The 13,853-nt window shown below is 34.9% G+C and overlaps 1 protein-coding gene across 1 annotated transcript in view; it reads left to right on the top strand.

Moving 5' to 3' along the window:
• Positions 1-2,199: 2,199 nt before the first annotated feature.
• mub (poly(rC)-binding protein mub) overlaps positions 2,200-13,853 on the top strand; it is a 240,601-nt gene continuing 228,947 nt past the window's right edge. Inside the window, exon 1 of the mRNA XM_033335441.2 lies at positions 2,200-2,494. The gene's annotated coding sequence lies outside the window, so the exon portion shown is untranslated. The remainder of the gene's footprint in view (positions 2,495-13,853) is intronic.

Here is a 13,853-nt window from a genome sequence, read left to right as displayed (position 1 = left end):
GTTTAATAGATTGGTAAGTTATACTTGTGATATCGGTACAGTCAAAAATGGACAGGGTAGATGCATCTAATATCTTTTATTCCTTCATGTTGTTTTTATGAAAGTAGACGTTGATGTACGTGCTTTACAAGCAGAAAATCAGGATAAATATGAGATTTCATATCGTGCTTCCATTTCAAAAGTTTTTGCATTTGCGCTATCGGCCAACAAATATTCCCGTTTTCTTTACCCCGCCGGCTTCCCGCCGGAATAATCCGTCAAGGCTACCTTATGTTTGGCAAAAATGCAAAGTAAAGAATCTCTAGAGTACTAGAATGTTTCTCTCATAACTCTGAGAACTTCCTACCTACAGGCTGTTTGTGCATCTTGCATGCCACCCTACGTCATTGAAAAAGATATGTTCTTTCAGTTAACAAGGATGCTTGCAATTTTTAAAACCGCCTTATCGATAAAAATGACCTAGATTCAGAATTTGTGGATCATTGTAGGTATTAATTTTTTAAGAAAACGACTTCTAAAAGGAAACAGATAGAATAGGTCAAGACTCAAAGAAATGTCAGATTCATCAAATTTCACGTTGAGAGGATTTCGAACTTATATAACGTCTCACAGCGTCAGAAATAGAAGCTACAGGTAAAACTGTCAAATGATCCTTTCGAATTTTACGTAGAAGTATGTACCAAATATTTATAGAGTTTCATTTCAAGGAAACCTGAAACGTTTGTAAACTGTCATTCCAAAGAAATCTGAAATTTTCACGTAATACCTCTACAAAACTTTCCCAGTTTTTAGTCTCCAGTAACCTAAAGCAGCCACAAAATATCATCCTAGAAAGATCTGAAATTTCCACGAGATGTTACTTTATAGAGACAAGGGACGAGCTTGGTATTGCGAAAAATATTATCTCAATCTTGTTTCCCTTTGCAGCGAAGTTTTATCGTGTAGCAGAGAGTCGAACTGTATGCACATCGAAAGGAAGATCACGGTGTTCCTGCGAAGCGTGCGACCTCACCTGTTGCGACCGACCTCCTCTGTTGATCTTAATCGAGATTCAGCTGGCCAAAGTTCACAGGCGTCATAATCTTCCCTTCCTGTCTCTGGTCTCTCGTACTTTGACAATTCAGCATTAACGTTGCAACATGGATATATTGGTCAGCTTTTTCGAGATAATTTCGGCCAACCTACGTTACTTCTGCATTTATACACGTTGCATTCAGCCCTGTTTGTTCTATCTTGTCCTTATATCGTTCTCCTTGATTGAAAGCCACAACCATGGAAAATGGAAGTGTATTTTTATAGAAAGAATTGCTGCGACACATATTTTATCAATTTTACGTCAGAAATTTAATAGAAGTTTTTTTAATACGATTAGCTAGTTGGTTTAATTTGTAGTATAAATTAACGTTGCACTAAGATAGAATTTGTCGTAGGATATGTTTTAGTGTGATTTTGATGTGACATCGTATTTCTTTGGTGCATGGTAGAATAAAAAGTGCCTCAGCTTTTTAGTACTTATGTATGCGCAGTGAGATATTTTATCAGTGCACCTTGAAACGTTAAGATAACTCGAAGCAAAGTGGTTTGTAATATATTCCATTCTGTTCGTTTTGTTATAGACTAATACACGTTCAAGAGAAGGACAAGCAAAAGCATGTAATTAACTTCTGTGTAACTATAGTCTTCTGCTGTATTCAAACCCTATGCCTTAAAGAAGTCATATAATTTATATAAATAAAATATACTGTAATATGAATACATAATAATAATTGATATCGTGGCAGACAAGAGAAAGTTTGGAATTTATACTTATATATAATAACTATGCCACACTAATAGTAATTTTGTTGTATTAAACATTTTTTACTTTATCGGTAACAGTCATCTATATTATATCTATTTATAATTTAATTGTATTTTATAATGATAAACATTATTTCCGCAACTGTAGAATTTTCCGTATTATCTATCCTGTAAACATTCTTCCGTTCTCCATTGTTTAATAGAATAATTTATGTCATACAGAAGTATATTATTTGAAATTTGGCGCGCGATAGACCATCCCTCTAGTTTGGAAATTCGAGTTTCCCTCTCGTCCTTTATCCCGGTTCTGGGATTGGCTATATCGGTCGGCGCACATGATGAAGCCGGATGCGCGAGCAGGATGCGCATGAAGCGCGCGTGTATACGCGCCCGCGAACAGTGTCGCGTCAGCCCCCGGCCCTGTTACACCACGTACCATCATCCAGGTCCAGAACCTATACCTGTTCTTTCTCTCTCTCTCTCTCTCTCTCTTCTCTTTTACCACCGACCGACCGACCGACCTAACCCAATCGACCCATCCACCGACACCACAACCTGGCGAACTTATTCGATTGCCACGTTGTCGAGTCAAAAGTCGATCAATCAGTGTTTCACCGTCGTCGTTGTCGTCGTCGTGGTCGTCGTAGTGGTGGTCTTCTACACGTTCATCGACACGCTGGATTAACCTTCATTGGCAAGTCTAATATCAGTTTTACTTTTCTTAACTTTATTTATTCGTCAGTTCCTTTCGTGCGATGTCTTTCATTTATCGGTATGCCGCCGGTATCGATCGAATCGTGGTGACGCGTTTTACGCGAATAAAGTCGAAAGATCTCAGCTGCCATTGATTTCGAACCGTAGTCACGTGACTAGGATCGAACGAATCCTTCACGCAACATATCCACGGTATTTTGTTTTGTACATAAATTATTTGATAGCGTAGTTTCGGGGACTGACGACGCAGTTATTCTAAAATTGCCACTTGCCACGGTAACAGAGGTTAGATTTTTTTTCGAGGTTGACTCGATGGTATAAACAAGTGTTCACGTGTTATGTTTTTGTCGAGATAGGTGATGTGTTGTTAGACCTACGTAATATACACGTGTGATATACTGCTTTGTATAGAGGATATCGAGACGAGGAACGTAAATACGAAAGTTATTCCCCAATATTCAATCGTGATTTTGTTCATACGTGACATTTGTAAGAATTATTTAACGGGTAACGATATCCAATTTTATTTTTATAGTAGCGTAGTTAGTACAAAAATATTTGCTTTTATTTCTAATGTTTTTATACTTTTTGATACCATAACCAGCTATAATTTATATTTGTTTATACCATCGGAATTAATGTTGTTTGTTCAATTACTTATTACAGATATCGCTATTAGATTTATTGTTATTTGTAATTTACAGCACGAACTCTCCTGTCTAATTTACTTACACATGCAGTTTTAATTTTTATTTTACAATTAATCGGAGATTTTTATCGTAGATTTGCTAGACATATACAGGTTGTTTCCAATTTTTAGAAGCAACTATATGTGACGAATTAACATAACGAATAATAGAAATTTAATTCAGAAACTTGAATTCATAAAACACTAGGCATGTAATAAATGCTATACAACGTTGTTCTCAAGCTTTTGTCAACGTACCGTAATATTTTAACATCAAAACTTAATTTTACTAATCATAAAGTAAACATAATGTTTTGTACTCCATAATGTAGAATCTATTGCTACGTACTATGACTTGGCAACATAGTGTTTACATTAAGGCTTCATATGAATTATTTTGCTTATTTTCACTTGTAATTTATGTTTATATAATTTATTCAGAGAAATTAGAAATATTCTGAATGCTGCAATGACTTATAATGACTAAATACATAAGTAGTATAAAAATATTAGTTTCTACAATTCACTTAAATCCACACAAATACCTAGTACAAACGTTAGTTTCCAAAATTGAATAAAAAAAAAAAATTAACCAATGAATGGAAAGTCGCGAAAAGAGCGGGAAAATTTGGTTTAGTATCTAACATGGATAAAAAGGAGTATCTAAATTGATAGTCGTTAAGGAGAAATAAAAGAGGACTTTATCCGATTTTTTTCGTATCAACGCGAAACGTTTAATCGAGTTGACCCGTTGTTTTCCTCGCAGCGGGATTTTTCTTTTTCGACGACACTCGTAATTACAAAAGTTGCCGGGCGTTAGCTTCTTTTTGCCCGTAGCTGTGCCGACATTTACGCAACTTTCTTCCTTTCACTAGGAAATGAAATATATCGCGGCCGCGGCGCTCTTTAAAAACCCCGTGGACCGTAATTTACAACGAAGGAAATGCGCTCAAACTTTTTCCCAGCTCCATTTTTCTCCATTTTTGTTACCTGCAGTTGGATTATAACGATCTGGCCCCCCCTTTTTTAACTTTTTAATCGCACACATGTGATCGTGTGTATAACAAATACATACAGAACAGAATCTCTTTGCTTATCCTTGCAATCGATGTGATCCATTTACCATCGTAGTGAATGCTAGGTTAGGTTGGGTTAGGTTAGATTAGATTAACGATTATTCTAATTATGAGTAGATCTTTTCAACGATATCAGCTAATACTGTATGAAGTTTATGAATATTTAGAGAGATCAGATTAGATAAATAATTATTAGAATTACTAGTAAATAAGGTTCTCCTTTCGATGATTAAGTAATACTTTATGAAGTTCATTAATATTGATATTTTCGTATATGAAGTGCAGCTTTAAAACTAATACTGTGTAATTAATTCCTTCAATTATTTTTGGGCAGTTTCAAGCTTAAAGGAGGTCCATTTCCTAAGAGTATAGAATTTTTTCTGGATAATTGTCCATGTTGTAATTGCCCAAACTTATCATGGAAAGTCTGTTAGTCACCTGGATAATACGCAAATCATGTTTTCGATACGGAAATAATCGCAGGGTGGGAAGACGTTGAATATTCAAGCTTAGCTAAGTATTTATAAACCGCGTAAGCTCTAACACGATGTTGGACTTACGCACGTATAATAAATGTCCAACAGGGGCCAGTTGCATAAATAATATCATCCGTTTTAATAAAGTGAGACGTTCAAATGATAATAGGAAGGAGTATCGTTGATATTAGAAAATATTCTTATCGAATTTGAATTTGCAATAGACACAGTGCTTGATTAATCCTTAAAGTAGGTTTCAGAAATAGCGATCCAACCAACCCCTTCGTATTAACCCTTGACATTAATTGCCCTGTTTAACTTTGTTAAGTAAACTATGCATAAAACTATATATTATATATACTTGCGGTATATATTTAGGAAAAAGACTATAGATTTATGCATAAAGTAGTTGAAGGTGACTTTGCAAATTTATTAAAAAAATTATATAGAAAAAATTTAATTTCGATATCTTGGATATTCTCCAAAATCCATGAAATTATTCAATTTATTTTAAAAATTATTTAAGAAAAATGTAATCTTCTCATCATGAATATTCTTAAAAATTTCTGATATCGTTCAATTTATTAGGAAAATTAGACGTATATGTAAAAAAGAATTTAATGTCACCGCCTTGAATATTTTTAAAAATTTGTCATGTCATTTACGAGAGAAATTAAGAAAAATATTTATTGGTGTATTAACAATGAATATATTAATAGAGGGGTAGTCACGTTATGTGGTTTACCGTCTCTGTAGGAATAAATATTAAGTTTCGTATTTGTGATTCGTTACACGGCGAATCAGAGATAACGAGATACAACTGAACTTCGAACTAGCGCATAATAATAATGAGAGCAATTTTTATTAATGCGGGAATGCTCACGTCAAGCGCCTCGTTAATTAATATTTAACAGCAATCGTTGTACGGTGCCGGATAAATCTTTGTTGGCGTTCAATCAACCCGAGAATTAATTAAAAGTATTATTCAGAAGCTAATTTTCGAAATTCGGTTAATAAATATTGATACCACTGGCTGTTATTTTATGCTTGTTAAATTGTCAAATATTTGGCTTCGTTATTTTATCTCGCGCATTATTTCTTGTACTATATAGAACGCATAGATGCGCGGCAAATTTTAATTATTGAAGTGTTTTCCCGTTAGTGTTTTCTAGTTAATTGTATCCTCGCAATTTTTTTTTATTTCTCTAATTATCTTACTATCGTATTTTATTCCAGCGATTTTTAATTTGCGCAGCTTCGTCACCTCAATTTTCTCGTCTTTCATTTTCGCATTTAATTTCTGTATTTTTCTTTTCTCTCGTAATTGCAATGTGCCGATTTATTTATTTTCCCGATTTATTCTTAATCTTTCTATTTCTATAACTTTCTATTTTCACGACTTTATTCTTCCGATTTCAACTATTCGTAACTTTCGTTCTCATCTTCTGTTTTTGCAACTATATGATTGAAATAATTTATTTTTGCAATTGTATGTCACAAATTACGTAATAAACAGGGAATATCAAATTTCGTTGTACCTTTTCTCCTTCGGAGAAAGCTCGTGTTTCGAGAATCTACTACTATTAATATCACAATGTAGCAGACCCAACAAATGTGTCTATATCTACTTACAAATGACGGTACCTGCTGCAATATTTCTACTATTCCGTAATTTCTTGCTAATAATATTATTGTATCTACGTAACATTATGCAAGAAGGATTAAGATAGTACATAGCGTAATAAATTTCAAAAATCGTAAAACGATTAATGAAGAAATTAAATTTAAATATTATTCGAGTAAATTAAATTTTATTCTTGTTTGTTTATTACTCATTGCCTAGTTTTACGTAAGTTGCTGTAATATACGATCATGATGGTAAGGGTGCGTAAAGTTCGACGAGGAGGATATCGCGTTTACTTCAAAGTTTCACCGGCATGTAGTTACATTAGGGTTTAATAACAAAGTTTCAAGTTCTATCTGCAAGAATCTCGCCAAAATTTGCCTGGATAATTTTTTAATAAACAAACTCGCGTTGAATATTCAAGATGAGCTTATCTACCATGCAACAACTTTCAGATGATCGAGCATTAACGCGTAATTCACATTTCTCCTTCTACTTTCTCAACGAGTCTCTTAACTTACTGTTTTAAAAGGTTTATTCTTGCCTAGAAGAAGTTCGTTCCACCGAGAATAAAAATTCTGCGAATTGTCACGATATAAATTCGTTTAGTTGCCTTTATTGCAAACTATTACAAGGCAAATTTATCTTCGTTTCTTTCGAATTTTCTATTTCCTTATTTACTTACCATATTCTCACGATCACTTTGTTCATTTAGTTGTTGCGCTCATGTAACGCAAATTATATTATTTTTCTAACAATATTGTTCTTGCAAGCTTCATCTTGCATTCTTGCATTACCTCTGAAATTAGGAAAACACGCTTTAATTAGATTTTACTTTTACTTACTCGATGCCGGAAAATTACTCAGATTTCCAACTAGTACGATAACTTACATTATTTCAAGATACTCCAACAAATTTATAAATATTTCCATACTCGCATCTCTCATCATGCATTTTTATATTCTACCTCAAATATGGATACGCGTTTCAATAAAAAATGATCGAATATCAAAAATTACACGAAATAATTTTCGCTTACGTTATTCCAAAATATACGAATAAATGAATAATTGGGAATATTTCCACAATCACGACAATACGAACTTCATCCTGCGTTCTATTCTAAAAACCACAGTTTCCTCTAATTGAAGCTTACTCGCTGCAAGAAAACCAAAGTTTTCGACTGTAACGATAACCTAGATTATTCGGAAAAAGCGTTTCTCGGTAAAAGACCCTAAAATTCCCTGCAGTTTGTGAAAGAGCCTGGAAAATACGAGAGAGACTGAAGTTTACGCAGCCTGAAGAATTTACTGACCACTCTAATATTTCGTTGATGGAGGTAACAAGGTTTTCGCGAGGGTTGCCGGCCGAGTTCTTGAGTTAAAGACGTCCGTGCTCGGTGTACGCTTGTTTGTTGCGGCAAATATTATCGTTAGGGGAACTATTATTACATGCAGACAACAAATGCCACACAGCGTCGTCGGCTTGGTTCGCCACTCTGCTAATAACTCGCGTTTCACGAAAATAGACACGCGTTAGAGAGGAGTAAATACGCATGGTTACAAGCAAGAGCGTTGTACTTGGGCATCTATGTTGGTACAGTGTCAGTGAGTAATTTCGTCGTTATATCGAGATAGAGATTCTAATGCAGACAAAATTTCCTTCGAGAAACCGGAAATAGATCGTGCTGTGTATAAGTCTGAGTTGGTTAGATTCGAAGGAATAGAATTTTATTGATCTTGGTTGGGTTTTAGTTAGCAGATATTACGTTTAATTTGTTTTAGAATTCATTGCGGAATTTATTTTTATAAAGGTTCCTATTCGTTAGGTACGAGATAAATAGATTAGCTTGGATTTTTATTAGGAAAATCCTCTTGCACAATAATTGATCAGCTAATAAATGTTATTGAAACGATCTCGCAAGTTAGAAGCAATTCGGCACAACACCATAAGCTTGTAACGAAACGAACGCGTACATAAATCGCGTTAGACGAGAACCAGACGAATATTTCTTGCTTTAGATTCGCTCTCTTTCCTCTTAAAAAGTCGCTTACGCTGACTGATTTGCCGTTAATACGGAAAGACGGGACCAGTTTTAAGATTACTCAATGGAAAGAGTAATGAGAATGGGAAACGTGGGTCGGAGTTTCACCATAAAAGGAGTGCTGATGACAGATCTGCTGATTGCTCGGCAGCACAGATTTAATGAGGATGCTCTTGCTATTGCTTTCATACGCGTTGGATATTCTTTGTCTATGGCAGACGTAGCTGAGTAAAATTGCTGAAGTTCGCTTTGTACTTGGCGGAAAGAGAAACGTTCGAATGTTACAACGGTCGCTGTAGAGTTTTATGAAAGGAAAATATTTAATTTGGAATTTCCATGTCCTGTAACGTTAATGAAAGAACCATCCCGCTCTCATCCTTCTCCTGCCTCATATATTTCACGCTCTATTTGTTCCTCGAAGCTTCTTCGTTTCAACATTTCATCTGAATTTTTTGAACTTTTGGAAAACTAAGCATCGTTCTCAATTGTTTAAACTTCGTAGCATTCGTGGGCGGGAAATATTCTGTCATTAAACTCAGTAGACCAATAATACTTTGTTTTTCTTTTACAAGAACATTTTTTTGATTCTGCAACGATCGAAAGCAGACACAGTATATAATATTAATGCCATCTTTCTTTTTGGTTTTTTTTTATCACAGTAATTGTATACTTGACAAAGTATGATGCGATGATAGGATATATATTCAGTTGAAGATGTTTTTAGACTACTTTTAGGGTAAAAAGTCAAAAGACAGAGGCAGTTTGATATCTAAGGAAAAATAAGACGTTATTCATTTAAAACTTTTTTTAATACAACCAATAGGTAACGAGTTATTTTAATAAAATAAATAACAGTTATTATTGACTCAGCCTGTACACTAAGGGACTTAAAATTTCTCACACGCGTTTCATGATGTATTGTAATTTTAACGTAACTACGTACTTCTGTCAGTGCTTCAGTTATCACATTGTGAATAGATACCAGGATTTACATTGTTGGCAATATGTATTTTCATTTGGCCAATAAAAATTTCATTTCTTTCAATCGCATCGCGAGATATCGATAGTTTACGAAGCGAGAAACGTGTTAAACGTTGCGAATTATCGGGAGGAAGTTACGATTGATGAAATTGCGTTCGTAGAATCGGAAAAAGATCGAGAAAGAGAAAGAAGCGACAGTGATTTTAACGACGAAAGGAATTAGAAAGTTTTAACTCGACGATTCTCCCGCCAACCAATGAAAAACTAGTTTCGTTGCTTAATTGTTCTTGTTTTAAAGTTGAATCGGTAAAAGTTCCACGACAAAAGGGAAAGTGTATGAAACTCTCCGCTCCTACTATCTGCGCTACTGTTTGTCTATGTGAGACTTAACAGATGATACAATTTTTATAATATTCGATATCGTATGTTACATGTCATGTTTGCATGATACCATCGTATTTATTACGCTACCTTACGTGTCACGCTCCTCTTGTATTACACGTTATGTGTATTAAGCGCACGCGAGTTCTTCTTAAATTAATTAACTTTCCGCAAGAATAAAAATGAATTAATATACAAAAGGATAAGAAAATATTGAACCTGCAGCATCGATGGGACACAGAGTCACGCTAAAAGAACTACAGCGTCTCACGTAAATTTCCACACTTGCGCTTGAAAATTGAACATTATTGATATACCTATTGCGAATATAATTCTAGTAAAAAATTGATGTAAAGCATGAACAGCATAAACATATATATTAAACATTCCTGTTATTAATACATCTGATAGATAACCGACTGTTTAAATATTTTCGTAATCCCTGTGAAATATATGAAATATAAATAATAATACAATAAATATAATTGTATATAATACATAAAATAAAAATACAAAACTTATATGTACTACGTATTAATGATGTCCAGTAGATAAGAAAAATTCGAATAAACTTTTGTCCAAAAATCCTTCACGAAAGATATAAATAATTATAAGCGTTTAAAGACTTGCAGGAAAGTCGTTCGTAAGGACTCAGATACAGAGAATCGCAGGCGATATTTGTGGAATCAAGCGAAACAGTTGGTTTACGGAAATGCGATAGAAACAGAAGATCAACTTTGGGAATGTAATGAAAATGCATTTATTACTATTTCTACAAAAGCAGGAATGTTCGTCAGAGTTGGACAATTAGTTGGACGATCGAAAGTCCGCATTCTCGCAGAAGGAAGAGATTTCGAACATTTATCATAGCTGCGAAAACGACGAATAAAAATGTTCGAGCGCTTCTAACTGTTCGATAAAACATTTTCTGCCGCAAGTTTATATCAACTTGTTTCGCCCGCTCGCAGTATAAGTTTTATCCCAAGCTTTCCAGACACCCTGTATACTTCGAGATTTCGTTTAAAAGTCTTCCAATACGATCATGATATCGCTGATCTTCGAACTGTCTCTTGTAACATTCATAAATTGCGCGTCACAATGCATCCGTGAAAGGCGTTTGCAAGTGTTCGAATATCTTCGCGAGCATCTGTACCTACGCAGGAAGAACGAAACAGATCTGAGAGTACAAGGCTAGTAGTCAAAGTCAACGAAATGGAACGTGGTGGCGAGTAGACGGCAATAAATGTCCCTATGAGTGGAGAGAAGCATGGCGCGTTGGCACGCTACGTTGGGAAGCTCGTTTCGCCTTCGTCTCCAAGTTCGAAGTCTTCCTCGTTTCCCGCGAACTAGCTGCAATATTAACGCAACACCCTCGAGGAACGAACACTATGTGAGGAGGGGATGAGCGAGAAAGGAACTGTAGTTCTCTTCTATCCCCGGAGCCATTCCACGGTCTGTGCCATTTTAATATTGTAACCCTAAAATCGAATAAGTTGGCCTTGCTCTTCTGCGATCTGAAAAAATAATATCATGGAGCGTGCACGAGAAAAGAAGTGTCTCGTTCACATTCTGGGAGTAATGAAGAAAATTGAACTGGGACTCGAGACAAATTATAATTCAAATGACGCGACAGCTTGCCAAGCATTTTACGCTTTCTTATTTTGCCGCGAATATTTGTACTGGGTTAAACATTTTAGTTACGATTTGTTGCTTTCTTTATCATTCGTCTAATTTGTTGCGTTGTTTATCGAACCGATGAAAATTGAGGATATCGATGAATTATTATTCAAACGAAGCGAAACCTTGTCGAACATGGTGCATCCTCTTTTGTAGTATCTATGTATTTGAAGTCGGTGGAAATAGGAGAAGTATGTAAAGTTTTCTCTCGTATTTCTCTCTTCTGTACAATTTTTTATGTATTTAATTTCTTTTATTCTGGTATTCATTTTAACGAAGAAAATTGATCCATTCGATTAAAGAAGTTCTATGTTTCCTTTGAGGCACTGACAAAATCGTACTTCTATAATTCATTTGATTAATGTTAATTACAACGAAACTCATTACTACAATTTTCATAAATCTTTCACTGTACATTGCATATGCCCGAAAATTATACTTAAACTCCATTCCCAAAGATCACTAATATTTATCTCGATAAAAATTGCTATCTTCTCTCTCAATTTTCTATCATAAAAGCGACATAAAGTCAGCTTAAAAAAAGAAAAAAAAAGGAGAGAAAAGAAAGGAACAGATCATTGAGATATCCATTGGACGAGAAAACTACCCTCTTCTCTATCGAAGTATCTACCGATAAAATTCTAATTTCATAGGATACGTGTTATCGAAAGCAGATCGTTTGAATTCAGTTGGACGTATGTTCGTCGATTTCGGTTATCGCAAAACCTACTACCGAGTTTCTTTCGATCCTAACTTCCTCCGTTTACGTGATCATGTTCGTATGTTGCATTTGTGCACGTGCCTTTTCCCCATATAGCGTATATTTCGGTCTCTCATAACTACATTCGGTCCACGGCAACGCAATATGTTTGATACGAGTACTGTTGTTTCGCTTTCTTGGCTAGCTACACCGATGCATATTGCATTAAACGTGTCACAGAACCGGCAGAGGAGACGCGTACGAGTATTTTAAATATTAAAAGTTGACCGTGTACAGAAGCGACCAGAGTCAACGTGACGGTCAATTCGTACGATAGTCCTCTGTTACGGGGAACAGTTTAATTGACCGAAGATTTTCTCCCTCGTTCGTGTCACTCTGACTTCCTACGTTCCATATTCATACGAATGTTGACTGGAAGTTAAAACGACGTTGATTGATATTCTGAATGATTGACCGAGAGAAACATTTCCTATGGATAATATTTTCTGGATTTTATGAGTTTTTTCACTGACAGTCGGAGGATATCTTGGGAAATTTCGAATAAAAATGGCATTTGAAAGCAAAAAGAGAAACCAGCTGAATGGAATTAAAGTTACTACTGGTTATTTGTATTACAACTTAATTCTTGATTATTACAATGAAGTAGTATTAGGTTGTCCGAAAAGTGTCTTTCTTTTACAGTCACGTCTTTTACAACGATGCATCTTTATACAAACATGAAACCTAATCTGTCGAACGTTGTGATCTTTATTTTGATAGAACAAAATGGATCATACGTAATTCCTTATAAAACGAAAGAAACTTTTCGGACGACCTAAAGTAATTTTTTAGCGTGTTTGCGAGGTATTGTCAATGAAGAATTTTAATTCCAACTTATAGGTCATGATTATAGGGACGATTTGTTTGTAGATTAGTATAATTTAAGTACTTTAAGGGGGGGGGGGTAAGGTTAATTCGTATAAAAAAGGCATGTTTTGTGAATTTTTTCTGACGATACAGTTAAAATTTCTTTTTTAAAACCAATAGTACATTAAAGTATGACATTCGAAGAATATTATATAAAATTTTCACGGAGAAATATTAAAAACAAAGTAACAATATTAGAAACAAAGTAAATAGATGAAACGCGAAATTTCTACCCTAATGCTTTCATCTGTGCCAAGAACGTTAAAAATCGGATTTGCGGAACGATTTAAGAAAACAGAAGACACGGAACGAAGGGTTAAGAGAACCATTGAAATTTAATTTCCTAATTAATAGACCCAAGGCAAGCTTCTGGCTCTCTCGTACGTTTAATTTGGGAAATTTTTCAATAAAATGAAGCATCCCGAGGTATGCCGCGTACGTTTCTTGTTTGCTAAGAAAACAATTCCAGTTACAGAGTATAACGTTTCCCTTGCTTACGCGGTATTTATAAATGTTTATTGACACAGGTGGCCATTGTAGTCACTGTGACTGCATAAGCTCCGAGGTAATGAATAGCGGATCACGATCCTTTAATTAACTGCAACGATACAAGAGTTAGAAACTTGGAAATTAACTGGCAAATATTGCCCCGGTTAATTTCAGAGCCATGAAATTCTGTTACAGATATGTATCTTGGCGATAAAGTAAGAGTTTGCGATCAATATTTGAGCTGGAAATAATACACGCCATGCTTTTCCATATTT

The sequence above is a fragment of the Bombus vancouverensis genome, chromosome 15 (assembly GCF_051014615.1).
Source record: "Bombus vancouverensis nearcticus chromosome 15, iyBomVanc1_principal, whole genome shotgun sequence".
Classification (NCBI taxonomy): domain Eukaryota; kingdom Metazoa; phylum Arthropoda; class Insecta; order Hymenoptera; family Apidae; genus Bombus; species Bombus vancouverensis.
The sequence above is the reverse complement of the archived record's forward strand: the minus strand, read 5'-3'. Positions and strand labels throughout refer to the sequence as shown.